This window comes from Protopterus annectens, chromosome 2.part0 (genome assembly GCF_019279795.1).
Source record: "Protopterus annectens isolate FY-2018-M chromosome 2.part0, PAN1.0, whole genome shotgun sequence".
NCBI classification, from domain to species: domain Eukaryota; kingdom Metazoa; phylum Chordata; order Ceratodontiformes; family Protopteridae; genus Protopterus; species Protopterus annectens.
The window spans coordinates 237619542-237643843 of NC_056728.1; the positions used below are offsets into that span (position 1 = coordinate 237619542).

Consider the following 24302-nt stretch of genomic DNA (forward strand, 5'->3'; position numbering starts at 1 on the left):
GGGTTTAAGGTATTACACAGTGAAAACTTTAGCTTGGCTGGGTTGTTCTTGACAATTTTTAATGAATGGTTTGACTGTGTGTCCTTTTTACCCGTTGATATAAAGACATAAATATATATATATATATATATATATATATATATATATATATATATATATATATATATTACTTACTGAGTCACTTGTCTTACTGAGACAGACACCTGGTGTCAAAGTCATGGTCTCAAGCTAAATGCCAAAAAATACATAATCATCCCGTTTGGGAAAAATGAAACACCCACGAATTACCACATAGGCGGCAGCCCCCTTAATACAGAAGAGGTAATAAGAGATCTGGGGACCCAGATAGATAGTAATCTCTCCTTTGACAATCATATTTCCAAAGTAGTTAGGAAATCCTTCTATATGGCCCATCTAATTACTAAAGGGTTCACATCTAGAAATAAGGAGGTTATAGTGCCCCTCTACTCGTCTCTCATCAGACCCATCATAGAGTACAATGCCCCATTTGGGATGTACCTCACAAGACACTTCCAACAGCTGGAAAGACCAAAAAAGCACCTCACCAAGAGGATTACTGGCCTCAAACATATGTCCTATGCAGCCCGACTGAAAAAACTCCAGCTGTACTCAGTGGCATATCGCTTACTCAGAGGTGATCTCTGCCTGACTTACAAAGCCATGTCCAACTCAGAATTGATGGACATGCTCCACCTAAAGAAATCCAAGTCACTGTGAGCCACATGCTCTAGTGAGCTAAACCTCGCCACAACAATAAATAGAACATGCTGGAGGGATAGATTCCTGTCACAGAGACTCCCCATGCTTTGGAACAAAATTCCTAACTACATTAGGCAGAGCTCCTCACTAACACTTTTCAAGAGAAACCTTGACGAGTGGATGGGTAACAGAAAATACACCCCCGGGATCATTTCATTAGCTCTGCTTGACAGAGGCCCAGTTAATTAATCAATGGGGGGCGAAAGCTGACACACTCTGGCTAGGCTTAAAAATGCCCTCGGGCAGATAGCCTAGTACCTACCTATGAACCTATATATATATATATATATATATATATATATATATATATATGTATATGTAAGTACTCAGAAAAATGCATGTAAACATACATATTTGCAAATATACATTCCTATGTTTTACAAATATGTGTGTGTGTGTGTGTGTGTGTGTGTGTGTGTGTGTGTGTGTGTGTGTGTGTGTGTGTGTGTGTATATGAATCAATCCTGTTTATTAACAATCAGGCAGAAACTCGGGAGATCATCTGGATTACTAATATGAGAGCCAATTGTTATCCAGGGTTGAATAACTTAGTCCCCCCTTAAGCACATTTTAAAAGGAAGACGGCTTTCTATTTGTTTCAATAAAGAGGATCGATTAATGCACAGCAAGTGACTGGACTAAATGAAAGTGAGGATTGAACTCAGACTGATAGTTCTCACAGAGCTCGCAGATGGAACATCTACTGAATATAATAACATATTTGCAACTCAATATCGGCTCAAGACAACCATTTAAGTGCAGGGACCATCATGGGAAATTGGTTAAAATGAGCCCTTGACTCCAAGGAAACTGAATATCAATGCTTTATTAGCTGATTATCACTAGATTGCAGATGCATGTCCATGAGCAGAAAAGGTTTATAATCATCTACCAGATATGTCCCTTCTAAATGGAATTATGATTTCCAGTGCTAGTAATAAGAACATCAAACTCTTCTTTCTAACGTTAATATAACGTTTTAAGTTATGCCCAGACCAATACTTCTCAAATATCAGTAAAAAAGTCCCGACAATACGAGTTATAATCATCGGAGCCTCATATTACTTATGCAAATAAATATCTGAGCTTGCTCTTCTGCTATAGGTAGATTGAGACAGTTGATTGCCTGCATAGAGCAGCTTTGGATCAAGTAACTAATCTACATAGACATCATGAAGGATAAAAACTGAGGTAGACTGTGATAGTTGTGCATAAGAGCAGCCTTGGATTGAACAATCAGGCTATGCTCCGACTCCCAAATAGGAAATATATTAATACATAATCAAGAAACTATGGCCATATTTACCCTGGCTAGATATTATAATGATTGCTCTTGAAAAAGACTGTGACCATTGTTTTATTTACAAGAATAGTCTTGGATTGAATAATCAGGCTACATTGTTTCCAGTTATGTTTAGGCCTATACAGAAGCTGATATTACGGCTGTAATAATATTTTTTTCTTCTTATTTATATATATATATATATATATATATATATATATATATATATATATATATTATCCAATCTGACTATATTGCTCTACTAGGGACTTGGAAAAGCCCTCACAGCCTTTCAGCCATTAAATGTGGTCTTATAAACCAATCCTGGGTAGACACCAAGTTATGCACCACTCGCTTCTAAGAAATCTGGGTATTAATTGGTTCATATTAAGAGGCATTGTCTTTTCCAGTACAATGAATGGTGAATCTCCTATTGGACTATATAAAGGTGTGCACTGAATAGTAGCACCCTATTGGAAGGATTACGACTTTTATTGTTGGAGAGAGCAGGAGAAATATTATGATCTGATGAAGACAAATTATATATATTATAAAAAGCGAATATTATCACCAACTTTGATTGTATTTCCCTGCTAGGGACTCAAAAAAGCTCTCACAGCCTTTCAGCCATTAAATGTGGTATAATAAACCAATCCTGGGTAGACACCAGGTTATGCACCACCCGTTTCTAAGAAATCTGTGTTTTAATTGGTTCACATTAAGAGGAGTTGCCTTCTCCAATATGATGAATGGTGAATCTCCTCTTGGACTATATTAAGGTGTGCACTGAATAGCAGCACCCTATTGGAAGGATCACGACTTCTATTGCTGGAGAGAGCGGAAGAAATATTATGATCTGATGAAGGCATTTTAGCCAAAAGCGCTTACCGGAACTGTTTTTTTAGCTATCTACCCATTTTTAAGATTTCATTTTTAAAGTGTTTTATTTATTTACATTAAAATTTATTTTAACAGTTATACCGACTAGACCGTGGTGGTAACCAAGGACTTTATTCACAGACTAATTGAAGTCAGGACAATTGTAAAAAAAAAAAAAAAGCATAGGGAGTCATTACAGCCTTCTGCTTTTACTTTCAGCAAACAAACTTAGGAAGTTTTAATATGAAGTTGAAAAAATTGTCACAGAATAAAGAGAAATTATTCCTTCTTTAAGGAATGTGCATCTAGTGTATAAAGGTATACAGTGCTGTTTAATCAATTTAACCACATCTGATAATTATGCATAGACATATAATAGATAGATAAAAAAAATTCTGCATTTTGTTCTTCTTTCTATAGCTGAAGTGAATATAATTTTAGACAGGCACAAAGAAGGATAGAAAGTCTAATTGATGATGCTAGTGAATATGAAAACATTAATCATGCTTCTGAAATAAATATGTATGATTAAGCATGGCATTTTGTTGAATATTGTGACGACCCTCCACTGGACCCATAATCAAGGGGCCTCAGTCCTCACCACTGGCAACAGTAGGGGACATACACCGAGAGGATGACAAGGTACACACAATATTTCCAGATGCAGCTTTCTGCATCAAGTGCAATTTCCGTTAAGAGCATGCAGAGACCACAGTCAGTCCGGGGCTGGTTTCTCCCTCTTTCTCCAGATCCCCAATAAGACTCCCCACTGGCACAGCTATAGAGTTGAGATCTCAGCTGAGTGGTCAAGCCAAGACTTCCAGCACCCTCTCTGTCCAACTAGTGCTTTGTGTACCTGCCCAAGTAGCTGACACACACACTCTTTGAGGTTTGATTTATACACACACACGCATACACACACACACACACACACACACACACACACACACACACACACACACACACACACACACACACACACACACACACACACACCTGGGAAAGGCTGGCACAGGTTTACTAGCTATTCCACTATAATGTAGTTATCACTGCCACCAGCCAGCTCCTTATCAGCTACTTTAAGGCCCTTAACAAAAGGTGTCCAATTTTACTATGTAATATTACTACTATCTGTGCAAATGTTAGTTTGACCGAGAGCAAGGCTATTAGGAGTGGCCTACACAGTATCACCAAATAAATATGCAAGTACTCTCAGAACTTAACTATGCCTCACACAGAAAAATAATAAAAGAACACGACAATACTAAATATATCCACAGTGACATCATAGTTCAAAACCACAGGAAATATTTAAAACAACATTGCAGGGCAGTCTCCAGTAAATAAAGATAATTATCTTAACTGAGCTTTGCTATATTCCTGACTATATCTAAAAGAGTTACACTGTAACCTAAGAACTTACTACAGAGCAAGGCACATGTGGCGAATGGATGTTCTAGTTGTTGTAAGGTCCAAGACAGAATATAGAATGCCCTGTCTCACTCAGAGACCTCTCAAATTATTATCTCAAATATTAATGCTGGGAAGGATTGCAGAATGACATCATTTCTTGTCATCTGACTCTATCCCAGGTGAAACCCCCACTGCTGGAAGTTAGCAGTATTTAGCATCTACCTGTGAAAATACATAGACCTCAGATCTTTGGCAGATGCTGGAAGTCATAAAATGATAAAACACTTCCAAGACAATACAGAAAACTTCTCAGCACAGACATTGTGTCTGTGGCTGCCATAAAGTAATTTAATTTCAACTATTTTTCTGGTTTTGCTGGACTGAAGTTAACCTCCTGCATTCCACTTCCCACTGTTAAAAAAAAAAAAAAAATATATATATATATATATATATATATATATATTTAAACAGTTACAATAACGTATGTACATTTCTTTCTCTTTCAGCAGGACACACTGTGGATACATCTTTAAGCTCAGTACTTTACAAAATATCTTTCTTAACACACGTCTGTACAAACGAGTTTGATATACATATAACATACAGTTCTAATGCAGTTGTAACACAAGCATCCTATATAAATCATGTTGACATTCACAAATGAAACATAATTATTTACAACATTCCACAAATATGAACTGAAAATATTTTTAATCAGTCATTCAGATAGAAGTAATAATGAAATATAACTTCATGAGCAATTTGCTACTAATACACAATTAAAGAATAATCCATTTCGCTAGCATATTGCAGAACACTTTTTTTCTATTTAAAATGTATAACCATTTCATATCTTACACCTACTTATTTGATATTTATCACTACCAAACTGAAGACTATATTCTCACTCTAAAATGTCTTACCATTCTTACCTTTCACCTGTTTATTGGATGCCAAGTAAGCACTATTAATAAAGCATATACTGATGTATCATTAAATTATGAGTGAATTTATTGTCTCCATTTTGTGTGTCTCATTACCCTCCCTCTCGCTTTTTTGTATTTTAACTATTACTTTTCATTTCTTTTTTCTTTCCCGCCCTTTTATGTTAATTTTTCCACACATTCAGAGATCCCAGGAGCAGAGCCAACCACATTCCTCCCAGGTCAAGGAACGTTCGCCCTCGGCCTGTCTCACCCAGCGACATCTTCAGGCTCTGTTCCTATAGGAATCCTAATGCAGTGCATCTTGGTAAGCCACAAAGAATGTGAACTTCAGGACTTAGCAGAGAATGCAGTGGACAGGCAACTTTGGCACATGCAGAATCTTCTTCAACAGGTGCAAGACTCACTGCACCTGTCAACACCGACCACCGAGCTATTGTAGGGTTCCTCACCTGCAGGGTTTTCCACTGCACAATCAACAAGCAGTGGGAACACTTAAGGTGCTGCAGACCAGGGTGTGCCTAACTACAACACCTCTTCATCTACTTCCTTTCTTCCTCCCTAATCCTCTGTCCTACACCATGTACCCTACTTCCTTTCCAAACTTTCCTCTTATATAAAAAGAAAAATTGAAAAATAAAGGGGTCTAATCCCACCAAAAATAAAGAATCTCTTATATCCCACCTTCTGAAACATAACCCTCTTGATGTCTTCCTACTGGGTGTCCCTTGTGTTCTGCCTCCTCATTTTTCAGCTTTCCTGTCTTCTCCTTTCACTCCTTTCAGTGATCCAGTCATGGTGTTCCCACAAGGACCCCCTTTATATTTTTAAAAAATCTATGTTAAATAGCTGAGCTCTGCGCCACATCCCTTAACTACCACTTTTGCTCATAACTTGTAAAAATGTCCAAGATCAACCAAAACTTTATACTGTAATGCATTAATTCCCAAAAAACTAAACCAACACTTTACCCATTTTAAGCAGTTCTACAAAGTAGGCAATTCATCACAATGGCTTTCACAGTGCAGTAGTCATCACAAATAACCTGCAATCAGTATATTTACATTTAGGCATAGCTGCACTATTCTCAGATAACCACTGCACAAGTACAAACTTCGAACCATGAATGTCACCCCTTAAGATAAAATATCCTTGTTTGAGTTTCATTATTTTGCTCACATAATGTGTACTTATCTGTGAAACATGCCTGCTTTATTAATGTTAATGTTAAACTAGAGCACAGCTCACTTTTCCAATGATGAACATAGTGGCAAAGGAATTACTGAGATACAGAAAGTAATATTTTCAAATAAAAGTTATTGAAATACTATGCCCAGAGCATGTGCAGTACTTCTTAAATCATCTCTGTACTATTGTACCCTAAACGTAAGCATATATTTTCTACCAGAGTGGGTCCCATAGGTACTGTCAGAGGCAGTGTAAAACAACAGCCAGAAGAGTATAAACAATACAGCATGTGATGCTTCAGTTAGTTTGGGTCTTAAGTACTGTGTTTGAGAAAAGTCATTTGCACTAATAAGAATGCAACAGTGCTGCATTGCCTCCTGCAGGCAGAGTGAGGAATGACACATACATTATGACAGAAAGTGCTTTCGGCATGTATTATATTATGTAGTTTTTAAAGAAACTGCTTATTCACAGCAAATGCAGCGCACATTAAAATAATTATCTATTGTAACTGGAATTAATTTAAGTTCTGTGTTGCAGGTGATTTAGTAAGTTTAGGAGCTTTGACAAAGTGACTATTTTGAAGGCCTTTATTGTATATGTTATGCACCAACCCAAAGAATCTGTATTTGAAATTGTATCTTTCACAGTTTTCAGTATTATTGACTACAGACTGCAGTCTGTAGAGTTAGGAGCTCTAAGCATTGCCTCAAAATGCAACTTGGTTCCATCTAACAAGAACTGCAGCCTGTTGTATGGCTTTCCTCAGATCCACGTTGAAGTGCTTGCTCTCCATCTGTATCTAGTACACTCTTTGCCCCATCTGTTATTTGCATTTTGTTACATCTCTTGACATCTACCTGCCATTAATTTATGGACCCATATCATGTCCCCATCCCTCCCGGTTCACACTGAGTACTGGTTTAATACTCCTAGGCACGGCTTCCAAGGAACAATGCTATTGAATGAGTACTGCAAGGCACTGCCTTAACTCCTGTTTCTGTACCCCCTGATTACCCTTGTGGCCTCTTTCTGGGCACTTTCTAACTGTGTTATGTCATTGTCCCTACATGACCTCTATAACTGCACTAACTGTGGCCTCACCTATGTGCAGTAGAGCAGGAGGGTGACCTCCTGATCCCTGGAGTCTGTCTCATACACAGACATTAATCCTAACTTTCTGCATTTATACTGCAGCCTATAGAGAATGGTTCTAGCAGATGCAATCTATATGATGTTCATAAAGGCCTTTGAATGAGACCCTTGGAGGAGACTCTTCAGAGTTATGTGGGTTAGTAGTAGGACAAAGAGTTATTATGTGATAATGTGCAACCCTACGATACGTGTGTGTGTGTGTGTGTGTGTGTGTGTGTGTGTGTGTGTGTGTGTGTGTGTGTGTGTGTGTGTGCATGTCACACACACACAGAAATGTATGCAGACAGATAAAATATATAAAGTGAAGGCTTACAGTTCTACTAAGGGGAAATGTCTTGCAGTTTACTTATTTTGTCATATAGCTAGGGATCAGTAAATAATCGTGTATGCCCCCCTTTCCTGGAACTCATCCATGACCTCTAGTTCTTAGTGAGTGCAGAGTTTTTTAATTAATACTGTTTGACTGAAGGTCAAGAAAATGTGAGAATAGATTGCAAATCCAGATGAAAACCTTTGAGTTCACATGGTGTAGGACAGAGGTTTAGGGAAGGAAGAAGGTAAAGAGGTGTTGTAGCCACTTCAGAGCTTACTTATGTGAACTGCATTTTACTACAGATAAGGTATTCAGAAGAAAGTGTAAATACATAAATATATATATATATATATATATATATATATATATATATATATATATATATATACCCCCACACATATGTAATTATATATATATTATTTTATGTAATTGTAGTTATATATTATTAAATGACAACATTAGTTAATTTTGCATGAATGCATTTCTTCTTAGTAAATCAAAATTGCTGTCAAAGCAGAGTTCACAAGTAGATCATTTTGTATACTGATTCATTTTTAATTTCTCAAGAAAGTATCAACATCTATAGAATTGTTCCGATTCTAACCAGTAACATTGTTGTGGCATTTGTCAGTGGAGCGGTTTCCAAACTCCCAACGAATGGTTAAGCAAAAAATGTATTGCATTGCTATAGGATCATAGGAGATTACTAGGCTAATGACCCTGGGGCCAAGAGTTTATCCCCCAAAAAGAACCCAGTGACAGCACCTTTTGCCCCTGTCAATGAGGGACAAAAGTGGAACCCTGGGACAAATTTGTGGTTTCCCATTCAAAGGTTGTGCTTGAAGAGGGTCAGCGAGGCACTCTGTTTTACATGTATGGGAAGTCTTGTCCAGAGACTGAGCAGCCTCTGGGAGACAAATCTGTCTCTCCAGCAGGTTTTGTTGCTGTCGCATATTAGATTTAGGCCTATTGAGCAGATAATGTGCAAGGAGTCAGACTTATGGATATGGAGCATCTCTAGTAGGGCAGGGTCTGATATTGTGCAGTAGGCGAGACACAGATCACCTCTGCGCAATCTGTATGATACCGCATAGAGTGATAGTGATTTGAACCTGTCCACATAGGACAGATGTTGGAGGTCATGGATTCTCTTTGTGATGTATTTCTGTGGCCTTTCCAGTTGGTGCAGGTGTTTGGAGAGGTACATAGCAAATGGGGCATTATACTCTATTATAGGCCTAACGAGAGAGGAGTACAGAGAGGTAATAACCTCCTTTTTTTTTGATGCAATCCCTTTACTTATGGAAGGGACCATGTAAAAGGCTTTTCTGACCACAGTCACCACATGATGGTCGGATGTGAGATTGCTGTCAACCTGAGTACCCAGGTCTCTCACCACAGATTGTGTGCTTAGGGAGTTGCCGTTGATGTGGTAATCAGTAAGGGTCGTAGTTTAGCCAAATGGTATGACAATACATTTTTTGCATTTAACTTAAGGCCATGACTTTGGCACCAGTTATTTGTAGTTGTGAGACCCTCTTGCAGTACGTTATCATCATTTGGAGAGTCAATGATAGCACCCATCTTACAGTCATCAACAAACTTCACCAACCACAGGCCTTTTGTCTTTGCCTGGACTCTGAGAAGAAGATGCCAAACAGTAGGGGTCCCAGGATAGATCCCTGGGAACACCACTAGTCACAGGTCTTCTGCTGGTAGTGGTGGCACCTATTTTGACCTTGTGGGTCTTATCAGTGAACCACTTGGCCACCTACCCGACGAGATAGGGATTTATGCCAAGTTGTGTTAGCTTTTCGATGATGCCCAAGTGGTGGATTGTGTCAAAGGCCTTGACCAAGTCAAGGTAAGCTGTATGTACTGACTTCCCCTCATCCAGGGCCTTTGTGATAGTCTTGAAGAAGATCTGCCCCTGATGAATCCGAATTGGGTGGGGTCAAGTGCTTGGAGATTGCATATGTCCTTATTTATGAGAGCCATAATAATATGCTCCATGGCTTTAAAGTTCAGACTTGTCAGGCTAATGGAGTGATAGTTTCCAAGGTCAGAAGTGGCACCACCTTTGTGCAAGGGAATGACAATGGCAGTTCTCCACTCTGCTGGAATGACGCCTGTAATTAGGCTGTGGTTGAATAGGATGCTCAATGGCGATGCTAGTTCTTGCGGGAGATGATGCAGAATACAGCCTGGGATACTATCAGGTCACATGGAAGCTGTGTTCTTTGCCTTGGATAGGGCCTTTAACACTTGATCTACAGATATGTGAGGTGTGGGACAAGTATTGGGGATGTTGAATGGGCCTTTGGAGGGGGATGGGGGACAAAGTTCGTGCTGAACCTATCAGCTAGCAGGTTGGCTAAGTCAACAGGATCAGTGTAAGTGGTACCATTAAGTACTAATTCAGGACAAATCTAGGCTTTGCCATGGAGGTTCTTGATGTAACTGAAGAAGGACTTATGGTTTCTCTTTGTTTTGGAGACTAGTTTCAACTCATAATTGGCACTGGAGGTTTTCACTAGTGATCTAATTTGCTTGTTGAGGCTGAGGAGGGAGTTTTTCCAAATTGAAATTTGTTCCTTTTTACCTTGGGACAACAGTTTCTTCCTTTTGTTGTAAAGCTTGTCGATAGAGGATGTCCAGCAGACAGGTTTGTGTTTCCTTGAGGAGCAGGTTTTAGTTCTGTTGGGTATGGCTGAGTCCATGCAGTTGTACAGGTGCTTGTATATTGCATTGCCATACTGTTCAGCATAGTTGTCTGCATCTTCTGAGGGGGGTGGTGGTGTGAAGCTACTGATACCCTCCTTTAGGAGGTTGTGTTCAGCTTTTGAGAAGATTTTTAGCCAGGTTAAGTCTGTGGAGGGTTTGGGTGGGATAGAAACTTTGAATGAGACAGACCAATGATCTGATCTCACCAGGGAAGAGCACACTATGGGAGTGGTGCAACAGTCGCCCATGTTGGTAAAATTCAAGTCCAGAATGTTATCTCCCCTTGTGGGGGATGAGATGAGCTGGTCTAGTGCATTAGAACTGATGAAGTCAAGGAATCATTGGGTGAGTGCATTAGTGCAAGAATAGTTCACCCAGTCTATGGTGGGGTAATTAAAATCACCAAAGATCAGGGTGTTACAGGGTACTTTGATGGAGTCAAGTTTGTCCAGGTAGGAGGAGTGGGTGTTCAGAGTCATGGAAGGGGGTTTATAGCTGGCTATAACTTGGATGGGTGCCTTGCCAACTGTCAGTTGCACCTGGAGCAATTCCAGTGTGTTATGCTGGCAAACCAGTCTGGAGATGTGCCTGTCCTTAATGAAGATAGTGACTCTATCACCCTTAGTCTTTCCGACTGCATTTTGGGGTCATAAAGTGTGGAATGAGGTGTAGCTTGGTAAGGCAGGGGTGCTCTCCTCAGCCCTGAACCAAGTTTCTGTGACTGCACAGGCATCAGCATCTTCCAGTGAGAGGAGAGCCTCCAGTGAGTGCATTTTCAGGTTAAGGCTCCTAGCATTAAGCAGCATAACCTTTAATTTGCTTTCTGACAGATCTTTTATGTTGGAAGATTTGTCTCTGGGACATAGCCTAAAAAAGGCACAATGGGGGAGGCAAAAGCCTTGGCCAAGATCTGGAACCCTAGGGGTGACAGGTCGGTGCCATCTCTGGAAAAGCATCGAGGCCTGTCAACCATGTCATCCCAGGCAGACAGATACTGAATCTCCTTGGAAAGACACCAGAAACTAAGCCAATTGTTGAAGTCAATTATTTTGTTGCTATTGTGGTATCATTCTTGGTGAAGGTAGGATGCTGCTTAAGGCTAGGGTCATTCCTTCCTGGGACACATAATCTGAGACCTCATTCATGTCTCTCTTCATATAGTCCAGGGAGGTACATCTCAAGTCATTCACACCAACATGGACAATGACAGAGTCATACTTGTACCTGTTATGGAGAGACTTAAGTGCATGCACAACGTGGCAGATTCTGGCACCTGACAGACAGCTGACTGTGACCTTCTCCTTGTTGAGCCTGGTGAGGGGAACATCAGTGTGCCTCATTATTGAGTTGCCAATGACTAGTATGTTTGGTTTATTGTTATGCCTTATAGGCTGCATTGGTTTATTGTTATGCCTAGTGGGCTGTGTTTGTGAGACATTGGTGTGTTGTCTACTGTGTATGATGTGATTGGTGTTGTGTGTGGAATGTTTGTGAGTGTGTTTTGAAGGTCTCTGTTGTTTAGGTAAGTTTTTATTGAGGACCCCTGCATAGGTGGGTGGGTGTTGTGATTGGCTCTGTGATGTGGGTTGTGTGGTGTGCTGGCAATCTCCTCTTTGTCAGGAGTACTGACTGTGGCACGAGACAGCATGGATTCCAAGTTATTGCTGTAGATGCATTTCTCACAAGTAGAAGAATTATGTGCTAGGAGGAGAGGACTGTCTGTAAACATGAGGCAGTTGCTACACTGTTTCAGTATGTCCATGTTGACCAGTCTGGCAGGGGAAATTGATGGGAATTGTCCAGATATAGTGTTCTGAATACTTGACAGACTTATGGAGAGCAGGATTTGATAAGAGTTTGTCCACTAGAATGTAGACCACAAAACCCTAAATGTAAAATAACTGGTCTGAAGCACAAATGCTAAAACAAAACTGAGATGCTTAGAACAGCAGACAAATTTAATTAGGCTACTAACAAGCAGTGATAAATGCAAAATAAGAGCACTCAAACACTTAGGAGCACACGGAATAGCAAATTAATGTAATAAAGTAGTTAGAACACAGTTGCAGTAAAAGCAGCCGAATAAAGTATAAAAATGTAGAGGGAGGAAACAGAGCAAGAGTAAGAGACTACGGGGGTTGTCCTTCCCAAATGCTGTCTCTGTACACAGTAGCTAGAGCTGATGAGATGGGACTGGTAGCAGTGTCTGAAATCGAAGAAGCAAGGGGGTGGTCCTTCCCAAATTACTCACTGTACTCAATTGAGTGAGCAAATGAGATGGGTACAGGAGGAGTGTCCAAACACAAATTTGCAGCAGGGGTGGACAATTCCAAAGCCAACAAGTTTAAGACTACAACAACACTAGGGAGAGAAGGTGGGAAACAAACTGCAGAGAGAGAGACCACAATATTTACTTAATATTCAATGAAACAAATAAAATGCAGTACAGTTTTGTTAACTATCACTGAAACAATGCAAGTGCAATAAAGTGTACTTAAATCAGCGTGTATGTCCAGATGATTGCAGATCAGTTTCAGCCAGCCAAACAACTGTGATATTGAGCACAAATAAACACACAGAAATTTGACTATACCAGTACTATAAGACAAGGGATAAACCCCACAGGCTAGCAGTTAAACACGGAACAAAGAGGTAAAACAACCCCCACTGAAACCAGATGACTTACACTTCTAGTGCTGAATTAGCCCTGGAAGACTAACTGCAGATAGAGAGAGAGAGTCAGAGAGAGAGACACCACAATACTCACTTAATATTCAATGAAACAAATAAATAAATGCAGTACAGTTTTGTTAACTATCACTGAAACAATGCAAGTACAAATAAAAGTATACTTAAATCAGCTTGTATGTCCAGATGATTGTAGATCGGTCACAGCCAGCCAATAGCCAATGAATGCAAAATGTACCATACCTGAAAGCTCTGGAGAGTGTATTATATAATGATAGCATTCTGCTTTTCTACAGCTTTTCATTTCTTGAATTTAATTAATCTAATGACTACAGGCTTGTTGGCTTAGTTTTCAGCCATTGTAACAATGCTAGCTAACAATGGCACACAGTGTGTCCACATCAGGTTTGATGACAAACAAATCCCTGCACAAATTAGGCCTGACAGGCTCTGAACACTGTATAGTACATATGGAGAAGTTTACATTTAGAATTAATTTACAAGTGTTATAAAAGCAAGTGAACCTCACTTCTCCCTACCAGAACGACAAACTTCATACAGCACTATTGGTATAAACAGCACAATGGGAAAGGTAATGTGTCTTTCAGGCAATAATACTTTTAATTTTTGAATGAACTGTTGCTCAGTTACAAAATAGTGTAATTAAGACTGTTGTTGTTTTATAGTGGGTTACAAAATGACATTTTTCAGTTGTGCTTTATTTTTAACTGTGGTTGGAAAAGTCACTTGCACTACTTTTCAGAGGAATTAGAACCAGTGTTGTTGAAAGAATATTCTGGAAGGAAGAGAGACTGCATCTAATGTCAACAATCCACACAGATATTTGCCAGGGCGTTTCCTGGGCAGAGCTAGCAGAAGTAGCAGGGTCTATATCATTTTGTTGAACAAACTAAACATTGAATACCTGTTCTTCAAACTTTATCCTTCAAAACTAAATGTGTTGAATGCTCCTTGAAGCAAATTTTTTTCAAGTGGAGAAAAATTAGTCAGCCAATCGCAAGACCATCACAAAAACCACATAATTTAACACCCTCTCTGGTGGGGGCTGCACCCTCCCACCCCCCCAATGTGGGCGTCCCCCATATCTAAATATACTAACTCCGAGATTGCACTACAGAGGGGAAAAGGGCGAACTCCCGATGATGGCCAATTAGTTTGACTCCCTGGGAAAAGAATTTGCTTAAATGAACGTTTGATGGATTTAGTTTTGATGGATAAAGTTCGACAAACAGGTATTCAATGTTTAGTTTGTTCGACAAAATGATATAGATGCGAAGTAACCAAAGTACAGCTTTAAAGGGGTTTAAAAGTTGGATAAAAGGGCATTATGCAGAGATGGACTTCATCAGTGGTCACATCATGAGATCAGCTTGGGAGAATGTGGTTGTATTATATGGCAAACAAAGTCGGTGTTTTCCAAGTGTGAGATCAAACCTGAATTGTCCCATACATTGTAACTTACTCCTGGCTGGGTGTGTAACAACAAGGGGTCCATTTACTTCTTCATGAACCAATGGCAAACAGAGGACTGAGCATAGGAAGCTTGACCTTTGGGAAAGGGCACAAGAAATGTATAAGTATGATGGGGCACAGATAAGTTAGCAAAAAGAATGCATCTTAAGAATGCAAGGTGTCAAAATGTGAAACAGGCAGGAAAAGGAAAATATAACAAAGGGAAGAGGAAGAAATAGAGGTTCCATTCAGTAAACATCAAGTTAAAGTGTCTAAGTGATGACAGCACTGAGTGTTGTTATTCACAACTTTAAAAATAACAAAGAGGACATACATGGTATCCCTGTGGGGGTGGCCTTCAGCCATTTTCCATAATGGTTGTGCTATAATGACACTCATGCATACCATGTGACTGTTCCACAGAGATGTGACTGACAGAATCACAAATGGCAGGACATAACATGAGAGTCTACAGTAGGGAAACAGAGTCAAAGTTATTAACCTACTGGGACAGTGAGATCAAAAGGAAGACCTTCAGATGTAGGCACGCTTGTGGTGTTACTAGCACCAGTCTGAGCAGCAAAGATTTCTCTGCTCTGATTGTAAATAGGCCCATTATGTGGAAGTAGAAAGTTTGTGGCACTTGGGAAGACATACACATTCTGTGGATAGAAGACTTGGGCCTACAGCAATGGCTGTCATGCTCCCTGGCTACCTGTCATGACATACTGTAGGGAAATAGGGAACAGATCCAGAAGTGACCATACTACCTGGAACAAATGCTGGATTAATATTTTGAAGATTATGGAGGGAGGGCTTTTTCATGGATACTAGTGATCTGAGTGCAATTGTTATTAATGCTGAATAAAGAACAAGAACATAATCTGACTTATTTATACTTCATTGCTGACTGTTACATTATATTCTTTTCCTAAAGATGTGAATGTCACAGTTCATTTAACTGCAATGTGTTGCTCTGCTTGAGATGCCAGTACACTTTCAGTGGATTTTTCATTTTTCATCCACTGTAATGCAACTGTGGAGTTGGTGTGTGTGTGTGTGTGTGTGTGTGTGTGTGTGTGTGTGTGTGTGTGTGTATCAAACTTAAGGAGATGTGGGTGGCTTTGAAGGCTTTTCCCTTGCAAAAAAAGATTAATTTTGTGTTTTTTGCTAGTTTTTGAGTTATACGTTTCAAAACTGAATGTTAGTTAATTTATGACTCACTGTTTATTCAATGAAATGTAGGTACATTGTAAAATTCACAATGTCTTTGATCCTGGCTTGTAAGTAGGTATAGTGAATGAATGTACTTTACATGTTGCAGATTAACAAAAAAAGCTATTAAAATGGCAAACAGTGAAGTATCCAGGATCCAGTGGGGTGTCTACCCTTACACAGTATAGAGTTATTTGTTGGGTGAAGTCACAATGGTCAGCTTATTTCATTCATTTCACTAGCTCTAGATAAGGGGTTCATGTAGTTACGAAGCTCAGGTCACGTCTGTTCTAAAATCTCAGTCTCTCCAATAAAAGCACAGCATTCCCTCAGTGTTGTAATATATTCATAAAGGAGATATTCTGTACCTTCAAGTATATAATATAGACCCGAATACGTCAAGTGGTGTAAGTGAAGCTCTACTAAATATTTAGCTTTGTGGTTCACCTGGAAGTACAGTAAGGGGTTAATCCCTCCCTCCAGCTACACTACATCTGGGCACAACAAACTGAGCACTGCATGACAACTTATAGCAGGTAATGATAGGTAGGACTAAAGATTAGGCAGAGGTGTGGGGGGGTCACTGTCATAGTGAAATATTAGGCAGCCCACCTATGGTTGCAATAGTGGATTAGATAAATGGTTTATAGGGGGCATGAAAAACATATCTGACTGAAACTTGATCTGTCAATACATCACATTTTTGTTTTCAGTTTTCTAACCTAGGAATTATCATTAACTGAACGATTTCTTAACTGGGCATTTGTCAGTATTTAAAACTGAAAATAAAACTTGTCTCAGTTAAACCTGAGGGAATGTTGTATGTTAGAAGTTGTAGTGTTTTAAATTTGTCTGAATAAACTAATTCCTTGTGTGGTCTGAACCAAGTCTTCGTTCCTGCTTTGGTCTTTCTCTGTCCTTAGACATTGCTTCTGTAGCTGTTTTGGATTGGTTACATAATAGTTAAACCTTTTGCATGCTGTTGTGCATAGTATGAAGTAATGTTTCCCTATGAATGTTGTGGCTACATGTTTATGGACTACAAAGGCTGGGTCATCTACACAGCACCAATCTGACATTAATACTACTTCTCCCCCAAACAGGAAAAATGAAAAAAAAAGTTTCACACGAAAAATATTACCAAACAGGACCTTCATGCAAATGATCATATAAAAATAAAAAAATGTATTATCTCTTAAAACAATGGCAAAATAGAGCACTTGTTTTTTTAGGGGATCACCCGCCAGCATCACTCCATATGCAGGACTTTAGTCCCACCTCTCCTTTCTTCAGTATACTGACTACATGGTCACACAACCATGTTAAAAGGGTAAAAGCACTTACAAATAAAACATCAGCCCCCACACCACATCTACAACACTTATCATTATCGTCATGATTGTCATCAACCCCCTTTACCCCATTTTTTAAAATGGCATCAGGGTGTAGCATCAACTGTCAACATCTTTCTCAGTTTAATGCCACATTAGTATTTTCTTCAAAGGTCATGCCTGACTCCTGCAGGTTTTCTCTCATGTAATCCATCCATCTCTTTGCTGGATTTGTCACTCCCAAATCTTCTTTGAAATTGCCTTCTGCTTTCCTGCATGCACCCAAAACTCTGTATTATGTTCTCTTGAACCTTCTCTGCAATTGGAGCTACTTTGGCTTCTGCTCTGATGTCTTCTTTTTGTTGTTTTCCCCATACTATGCATCATACCACCTGTCTCAGACACTTCATCTCCATCACCTCTCACTTCCTCAACTGCTCTTTCTTCACTTCCCAGGTTTCTGCACCATACAGTAGTACTGGTCATACCACTGATTTGTACACCTTACTTTTCAGCTTTATTGGCCTTCTTCTGTTACACACTGCCTTTGAAACCCTGTTCCAGTTGGATGCAACTCCTGTTATTCTAGCTTTGACCTTCAGATTCAGACTTCTCTTCTTCTCAGCTGTCCTTCCTTGATACCTGAAGCTGTTAACCTGCTCAACTACTTTCTCTCCAATTTCAGTTTTCAGCTGCTTCTGCTTTGTTGCCATGGCAACTGCCTTACCGGTACTTAATTTCATCCCATGTGCCTTCAGTTTAACATTTCACTCCATTCCCCTAACATTTGCTGAAGTTCTTGTACAGGGTCTGCTTGTTATGGCACATCATTTGCATATAGCAGCTTTGTTGATCTGTCCCTTTTGATCTTTTTGCTAATGTGATTTATTGTCACCAATATGAACAGCAGCAGGCTCAGAGCTGAACCCTGATGCACACCCACTCCAACTGGGAACCCACTGTGAATCCAAACACTATACGTACTTGTGTAACTGGGTCCCTTTCTTGCAATCTTGTCATATGCTTTCTTGAAGTCTAGGAATACCAAGTTAGACTTTATATCGCTATTTCTAGCTTCTTCTAACTTATTTGTCAACTATTTGCATTACTTGCAAGCAACAAAAATGGAAAATATAGGTTCATAGCAAATAATTGCACCTAGTATTACAATATTGAGAAGCATTATAAAAATAAGGTTACTAGCAGGAAAAGCCAGCTTTCTCTAGAAACACAAAGAAAATAATGTTTTCCCCTGGACAAGCCCCAGCTACACCTGTGCATGGTTAAATATACTGACTGTGAAATAATTTAACCTAGAGTATATGTAAAACCTGCTTAATCCCAAAGTCTTGCCTAGTCCTGTTCTGAATAAAGCTGAATCTTTACAATCCATGTATGTCTAAAATACACAACTAAAATGAATTATACAGAAGTCTCAATAACTAAACAAAAGCACATAAATATTTCAATAGAAATGTAGCACTACACTTATGTCAAATCTCAATCTCCAAAGGAAACAGTACTGCAAACAGCAGCACCCATCTCTTTGACATAAATAGGATCTTGATAATCTATTTTATGTTACTGCACTTAGCAACATATCAAACTGCACATTCATAGTGATCAAGTTCTAACAGGTGTGATATGTATAGGAAAATCTAACAGGCATTATTAAATTACAACTGATTCCTTCCACCCCAATGAATACATCTTATTGGCAGTTCCTCATGAGATTTCACCAGTAAACGTTACCAAATGAAGCATCAAGGAACTATGAAAGGCAATAAATGTTCTGCATAGCCTGCACCTCCTACCAAACAGCATACATGACCTACATTAATAGTTGCTTTGCTTGTATCTATAATATGGAATCCTCTTATTACCCTGATGTTTCTACTTGCTTTAAGGAACTTTGTTTCTAAAACTTTCAGGAGGGCAGTAGGAGCTGGCCTTGAAAGGGTCACAGGCAGATGACATATTGGGGAAAAATGTGGAAAATGGTGTACATGCATGTGTGTATATCCATGTGGGTGCTGTCCAAGATTGTGAAATCGACTTACAGATCATTTGTCAAAATTACTGTAGACATACAAAGTACTTTTAAAATAATTAGCACACTGAACATTGTATTCTGTTTCTCTTTAATCACAGATCACCTTCTATGAGAACCGTAACTTCTAGGGTTGACACTATGAGTGCTACAGTGACTGTGCCGAACTGCAGTCTTACATCAGTCGCTGTAACTCCATCCGAGTCGAAAGTGGCTGCTGGATGATCTATGAGCATTCCAATTATACAGGGTACCAGTACTTCCTGAGCAGGGGCGAATACCCTGATTACCAGCGCTGGATGGGTTTTAACGACACAGTCAGGTCCTGCCGCATGATTCCTGCAGTAAGTACTTTACCTGTATTCTTAAGTATGAAGAGTTTCTTGTTGATTGTTATTTAAAACCATTTTCATGTTAAAAAAATAGTAAGATTGGTAGATCTGCAGCTAAACAATATTCTTTCAGCCAATTATCTATGGATTTCCACAGAAACATAAACTCGGGTGAAAGATATTCTATTTGTTGTTACTACCAATTGCAAACAAAACTTGCAAGAAAAAAACTGTGTGGGAGACAAACATTTATCAATAATAAAATATAATTTATACTAGGCCTTTCTTGTAAATAGTGGGACTGGGGATGTTTGCCCATCTGTTGTGGACCTGTAAAACTGGGTCTTCAGTATCATAACTTTATTATTATTGTATTATATTTTTGTAATGTAATTGTTTTTTTGGAAAGTGAGTGCTATCTGTTATCTGTGATGTTCCTAATTATAAATATTACTTTAAAATGTGATCCAAAAAGACATCTTTATTTATACCTCTCATTTGCCCAGATTTTCAAAAATATGGGATGTTTGGATCATATTTTTGGTCTGTTCCTCAAAAGAAAGCTCTGTTATTTTTTTTTCAAATCACTGAGAACTGAATTCGGGCGGCCACGGTGGTGCAGTGGTTAGCATTGCCGCCTCACAGCAAGAGGTTCTCCGGTTCGATCCCCGGCTGGGGTGCCTTCTGTGCGGAGTCTGCATGTCCTCCCTGTGGTCGTGTGGGTTTCCTCCGGGTGCTCCGGTTTCCTCCCACATCCCAAAGACATGCTTCAGGTGGATTGGACACTCTAAATTGGCCCTAGGTGTGTGTGTGAGTGTGCCTTCTGTGGAAGGTTGGGCGCCGGGCTGGCAACTCGACACTGTAAAACTCCACTGCCAATTAATGTGCGGACAAGGTGATCCGCTGTGGCGACCCCTAACCGGGAAAAGCCGAAAGAAGAAGACTGAGAACTGAATTCACTAAATAATGACACAAATCTGAGTTTCAGACTTTATATCCTTCGGAAAATACATGTTAACATAAAATCTGTTATTCTAGCAAATCTCTAAGATTGTAGGAGCAATACTTAAATAAATCCCTATGTTTGCACCTTTGCCCCCCCATTATTTAAGAATTTCTCCAGATTTCTTGTGCTAAGAGACTGAGAGGTACGTCTGAATTATGCAGAAAAGAATCAGTGCCTGATGGCATGAGATTACCCAGGTGAGAGGGCTTGTTAGTCTCTTATGTACTTTAGGTGCATAGAAAAAAAACAAATATTTTTAACAAATTTTCTACATTCCTTTCTGTTAAAATTTTCTCATTCCCATTTTTATTTTGGAAAACTAGAATCATAATCTTTTATATTGTTGCTTATTGACTCCTTTGTACTCTGCCCTAGTAGCCTTTACTATTTACCACCCCTGCAGGCTCTTTGGACCATTCCTAATGCCTCAGCACCTTGCCCCTTCTTGTGACTTCCTGTGTGAATGAAATATTAAAAACAAAGTAATAATCAATGGTGTACACCTGACATTTCATGGTGCAGACAGCAGGAGTGTACATTATGTACATTCTTCTACCTTCCAGAACTAATATGTTGAACACATTTATCCCTATTATGGGATGTGTGTGTTCAGTTGTATAACGCATTATTTATGCTTGTTTTAACAAATGTTCAATGAATTTCTCTACCTATGGATACACCTGCATGGAAGACAATAGCCAGAGCTAATGTGTTTATAGTGCCAATGAAATTAATTAAAATTAGTTAGAGCAAGTGCCAATCAAGGCCATTTCATTGAATCAAATGTTAATCAGCTACCAATCATTGAATATCCAGATGTGTGAAAATGGAAGGATTTGGAAGGAGAACCAATCAGGCCACAAAACATCGTTGGTCTTTGAACTTGGCAGATCCTTAAAACATTCAACCAGCATCAGTTGCAGAAGAGATCTCTAAACCATCCTCTCAAATATAGTATTTGTTGGGACCTGGGCATCATTCAGTCAACACAAATAGCTGAAGGGAATCTGCAATGTGCTTGCCCCAGGCCTTGGCCCCCCAAACTGCCTGCTGATATTCAGAGTGGCCAAATCCTGCCTGGCATGAAGGAACCTATGCTGTCCGATGACATGCCCTGTTATTTCTTGCCTAGCAACCTCCTTGGGTCTGTAATACCTTGGACCACTGTCACTACATATAAGTTGTAAGGGAAAGATACACCTTGAGATACCATGTATACAACATTGCTTATTATTTTGTTTTTAACACTTTGTGCCACACAGGAAGTTGTTAGAGTCAATGTGAATTAACAGCCCGATCCAACATGAGGCAGATAGCTAATGACAACAGAATCCAGTTCTAGTTCTCAGGGACAGTAATCATCATTTCAGTCCATCAGAGAGACTCATATTGTTCCTCTGCATGTTGAGGAGTCAAATATGCATTGTTACCAGCTTAATAACAAGACCAACTGTCCCAAATGTTTAAGGTGTCAGTCCTTCACATGAAGTCTTTAGGTTTCCACTAGTGTATAGCTAGTGGCAGACGTTGTGCTGTAGTCTGCCACCAAAAATGAAAAATACTTTCTCAGGTGCTCATTTCTACACCTCCAAGGTTTGGCCTCACAGCTGCTTTCTGCAGCTCATGTCTGTTTCTAAACCTGTTTCTCTAGAAATACAAATACAAATACAACTTCTGCATTAATAAATGCACTCTGGTTGTATCCTTCAGGGTAAAGTTTTGTTACACTCTGGACAATAAATTTTTTTTGTAAAAAAAAATTAGTTTTTAATATGAACTATTAGGTAACTAGATATATATTATACGTGTGTATGTGTGTTTGTGTGTGTGTGTATGTATATAGCTAAGTTATACTTGTAAAATGTCAGCATATATAACAAAAATCCATTATAATTTATTAGAGAAGCAGAAATAATTCATAGCATTATCTTTTTAACAGTACAGGGAATTATATTGAGTGAGGCTGTATGAGAGACCTGAATTTGGAGGCCAGATGATGAAATTCACTGATGACTGCCCATCTGTCCATGATCGATTCCATTATCAGGACATCCACTCCTGCAATGTGTCTCAAGGTTACTGGCTTTTCTATGAACATCCCAACTACAGGGGAAGACAGTACTTCCTGAGGCCCGGTGAGTACAGAAGGTTTGCTGACTGGGGTGCCATGACTTCCTGAATTGGCTCCTTCAAACGCATCATGGATTGTTATTAAATTATCAAAAAATGTATTTTCTTTAGTGCAGTAAATTAATAAAGCTTTAAATCAAGAACCCATTTTTTTGCGTACTGATATATCTAATTTTGAGAGAAAATTTTTGGTAATATGCAGTTTAACTTACCGAGTTCATAATAGGTGTGAGTAGCATAAAACCCACTGCAAATATCCTAGAGAAGAATAACTCATGTATGATCTCAGAAAGTCATTTAATGGCTTCCTCCATTAGCTTTATGAACAGAGTGCAGTAATGTCTAGTGAGAGCTGTATCTGCGATATCCTGGTGAAATAATAGAAGGGCAAAGGCTGAAACAAATTTACTTTTTCCCTATTTTTTCTGTGTTGAAAAATGTAAAACATTAGTTTAACTGTTATACAAGAAAAGTTTCTGCTAAATCCTGCATCATTCATGTCTGGGTTAAGTTTCAATCCAATGGAGTTTCTGATTATTTCAGTACAGTTAGTTTCTCACAATTTCTTCTGCTTAGGGAGGACCATTCTGTACAAAAAGCACCTGTCAACATGAAAACTTTTCCCATTTTGCAGTTTATGTGCTAAAACATTTTTGCAACGTTTTGCAGTACAGCAGTTTATCTGGAAGAAGTTCTTCATATCATATTCAGCTCACGGAGCAAGAGATGTAAAAGTATCTGCTCTGGGGAAATTTGTTTCCCATGACCTGAAGAATGTAACTGTGGAGAATCCAACAATTTTGGTTACTGTAGAAGAATAAACATGATAAACATTCAGGCTGTGATAAACCATACATGAAAATGCACCTCTACAAAAGACTGTCTTATACAAAGTACTACCTGGAACCCGTAGGAAATGCACCAACAATTGTGCTTTGTTCTACTACAGTAATCATCTTACATTTATCAATTTATTCCATAGGAAGTGCGCAAAATGGAGTGCTTATAAGAATATTACTCTGTACATTTAAAATATAAATAGTGGGAAATAAAACCACTGTATGATGTACTGTGTCTGTATACCTTTGTGTGTGCATTTGTGTGTATGCCTGCCCAATAAAAATGAAATATTTATAACATCCCACTTCTTCTGCCAAACATCATTAGAAGAGCTATATACTATGTAAGGAAACATATACAGAAAGATGTACCATTGTAAGTGCCTTTGTCACAAAGGATTACAGCTAGAGCAGGTCTAGAACAAATCTCTTGACCAACAGATTACACTGTGTATTCCACTTACTTGACTTCCTGGCTAACAAGTTACTGAAAAACCTGACCTACCTTTTACCTCTCAGCTAATTTATTTGTATTGGCTATACACTGATTACTCTCTCTT

At 39.0% G+C, this 24302-nt stretch overlaps 1 pseudogene; it reads left to right on the forward strand.

Annotated features, from left to right (window-relative positions):
* Positions 1 to 13949: 13949 nt before the first annotated feature.
* Positions 13950 to 22988, forward strand: LOC122793712 (annotated as a pseudogene).
* Positions 22989 to 24302: the final 1314 nt, after the last annotated feature.